Raw genomic sequence first — 3887 nt, 5'->3', positions numbered from 1 at the left:
TGTGGCCTTTCTTTTCCTACTATGCTTATTTCATTGTTGGGCCTCTAACATAGAAATGCTCCTCCCTGAGAGCTATCTAGGCTATTATTCACATTTTCATCTTTGTATTACATGGCTATGCCAACATTGCATTCATTGCCCTTGTGAGAACTCTTTCAAATTTCACCTATCAAAGTGCTGCTTGTGACAATGCACTAGAATGAATGAATAATGAGGCCCTAATGCTACCCTGACCATGTGTTTTCCTCTACATATCAACTATGCATATCAGAATTGAACTTAAGCATTTTCTCTCTATGTGACTTGGCTGAAATCGATTTTGAATCCGCGTGATGTACATCCCAAGCTCCATCGTTGAATTCTCTGCACGTTGAACAATCTCCAACATTTCTGCATGAACTATATTGAATGTTGAAGCATCTCTGTGAAGTATTGGAGATAGTGCGATGAATGGAATGATTTTTTGCATCAAATGACTATATAGAAGTGTTGAACGATGTGATTGTAGTTCAATGGCATGTATGTGACTGTACAGGTTAAACCTTGTGCTTCATCCACGACTCTCCTCCATGTTGCGACATCAAGATGAGACCAGGAAGATCAGATGCTAGGGATGTCTCTAACAACTTCATTTTCATAGCTTGTAGATCCATAGGTTTGAGATGAGTAAGTTATCAGTTGTGTCTGCGGAGGTGTGAATATTGGAACAAAACTCTTCATACATGGCGGAAATTACACTCCTGCATGCAGTAACTCATTTGCATCTAGGTCAGCTACTTGAGGATGAACATTATCACCACAATTTTTTATAAAAGTCTCTAACACTGTCAATGCAAGAATCTGGATCTTGGGGTTCTTATTTCCAATGTGCTTCTTGATCGATTTAATGACTTCTCCTTAAATAAACACTAGTATGTGCTTCCTATGCTCTAGATTTCATAGGTCATCCTTAACAATCATTGCAGTAATGTGTTTGTGCTTAATCCTCGACCTACCACTCTGCCACTTTGAGAAATCTTGATATCCCTAGCAGTTTACCAAATCTGCATCTGTTACCTTGCACGCAGTCAGAAAACCTCTGCATTCCTCAACTAGCTAGTAGAAAAGGAAATTAGTGAACCATATGAAGTAAATCCTCATGATGGAGGTAGAATGACGGTGTCATGTTCTTTATTCCTCGTCACTTGACAGGCTTTGTCTTGGTTGCTCTTGTAAGAAGAATGCTTGACGTCCTTCCCACGAGAGTCAACAGGTTATATACTCCAACTCGTCGTCTCTTGCTTGCTTGATGACTGCATAGAACTAGCGAATAACAATGACTTGACCCTGTTTCATGCGCGTAGTGCCATTTTAAGTCACAGATAACAACCCACTTTGAAATTCATGTCCGAAATTGAGAAAGGATTTATTCAAATTCGCTGGACAACTTTCCATCGCTTTTATCTCTTTGCCGCTATAGAGACTGAGTTCAGCTTGGATTTTTAATTCAGGAATTGAGGGGCACGAGAGGGGATTTTTCTCCACAAACTGACTTTCAGCGTTTTGGTGAAAAGCTTTCAAATTCCACCTGGATACTAGATTCATCATTGGAAAAAGGAAGTAAAATTTAATGCTTCGAGCACAAGTTGATCAGGAAATTTCTCCTTTCATAATTTTCATGAATTTTTGACAATGCAAATTAAGGTCTGTTCAAAGTAGGGAGAACTATCATTTTAATGAAGTTAGGGAAATTTTACTTCTCATGCAGAATTTCTCCTTTTAGATTTCTATGAGTTTTTCTAGGAAAATCAAATATATGCGGAGTAGGGAGAAATGAAGTTTTGTTGAAGATAGAGCAACTTTACCTCTCCTTCATAAAATAATAGAGTTCTCAGAGGCTTCTCATTTTCAGTTTCGCACACAATTCTGTGGCAGGGTACTCGTAAAGTGTAGCTTCTCTAGTATTTTTTAGATTTTCAACTCCTTATAAGTTTTCATTACGAACAACTTATATGGTGCTATGATTGAATTACGCGTGTTAAGCAGTGAATAGTTTGGTTATATGACTTTTCATTGTTTGTATGCCATATTGGTTGCTCGAATCTCTAACGTTGTTCTTTTTTGCGTTGAATATTCTGGATTTACGTTGAATTGAAGTCTACTCAACAAAAGGTCGAAGGGAATCTATTGAATAAAAGGTTGAAGGGAATACTAGGATATTTGGATACTGAAATTTGGTATTGGAGCAGAGAGCCATCACTTCCGCAACCTCTTTTTCACTACTGAATTTAAGTATCAAATATCATTCAACATTTGAAGGTGGTTGGGTGCTCTTGTGTTGCTTTAGGTGGAGTTACAAAAATAAAAATAAAAGAATTGAACTTTTTAAATGGCTAAAATTGAAAATTTAATAGAGTTATTGAGAACTTTAATCCCTTCAATGGTTCAAAGAATGATTATAGTCAACAAATGCACTCTCACCGATATTCAAACCTCTCTACAAAATGCATAAGAATAGATTGATTTTTTACAACTTGAACCTCAGCTACAGCAAGAGGAGTTACAAAAGTATAGTCACGATTCTCAATTTGTCTTTTTTTAGGACAATTATTTGTTTGATACAGACTCCCATCAACAACCAAAAATTGATCAAATAATTGAGCCCCTCTCACGAGCAGTTGTACATGCAGATGCAGAAATTTAGTCTACACTTCCCAAGTCAGTCATCATATCTTAGGAAGAGCTTGTCTACAACAAGCACAAAACTAGTCTTGTATATGACAAAGGACGTGTCCTTTCATATTCCAGATTACTCAAAGCCCATAGAGTTTAACAGTGTTGGATTTATTCATGACAATTCACCTTCAGTTGTTTCGGATTTTGTTCCTTTTCCACAGTAGCAACAAAAGAATGTTAAATGCCAACATTGTGACCAAGTTGGCCATGTGAAAGATCATTATTTTGATCATCATCCATGTAAGCACTGCCATAAAACTAGTCATTCTTCAAACAGATGCTTAAAAAACAAGTATGCTGCAAGAACAAAGATTTATCTTGGATGGATCACTTCTTGGAAATGCGCTTCAGCAACCAAGAAGATATTTTAGTCATATGTCAGAACTTGTTCTAGAGTATTGAGCAATCTTGCAGTTGAGCTTTCTCCATCATCTCACCTTGTATCTGACAGGGGAGAAGTGATGGTCATCTACAAGCTTCAAAGCCACATCAAGCGAGCCCAAGCCAGAACCTGCCATACCAGATTCAGAGTTGTAGCCAGAGACAAAAATGCCCCTGAGCATGCCTTCAGTTGGTGGTGCCTCTTCAAGTAATTGGGGAAACTTCCTCTAGCATTAGACTTTAGCTTCTTGCTGATTTTGGAATAGTTCCAGGAATTGAATTAAGCATTCCAGAGTTGTTGGTCATCCTTAAACCATCACAGGTTGAGACCTCCCTTTTTAGGTTGAGGTTCTCCATATTTATGCAGGGTGATACCTCCCTTTTAAGGTTGAAGGTTTCCCTCTTCAAAACATCAAAAGGACTTCCTCTAGCGGAAGACCTCAGCTTCTTGCTAGACCTATAAGAGTTTTGGGAACTACACTAAGCATTTCAGTGTTGGTGGTCATCCTTAAACCACCTCCCTTGATACCAACATTTTAGACAGCACATTGAGCCTAGTGTTTCCATGCATTTTTGCATGTTTTGTATTATAACTCTCTTCTTGGACTCATACATAGCCCTTCAGATTAAGGGGGGGAATGTCGGACACCTAATCCTCTAAGGGTTGGTGTGGAAGATGAACAACCAAAGGGAGTCTAAGGGACCACTTGGAATATCAAACCAAGGGTCATTACTACATATTATAAATATGTATCATTGTGAATAAGAAAAACAATCTAATGTTTATCTTT

The sequence above is a fragment of the Pinus tabuliformis genome, chromosome X (genome assembly GCF_031772625.1).
Source record: "Pinus tabuliformis cultivar Carrire ecotype Pingquan chromosome X, CPIR1, whole genome shotgun sequence".
Classification (NCBI taxonomy): Eukaryota; Viridiplantae; Streptophyta; class Pinopsida; order Pinales; family Pinaceae; genus Pinus; species Pinus tabuliformis.
This window is presented reverse-complemented; position numbering follows the sequence as displayed.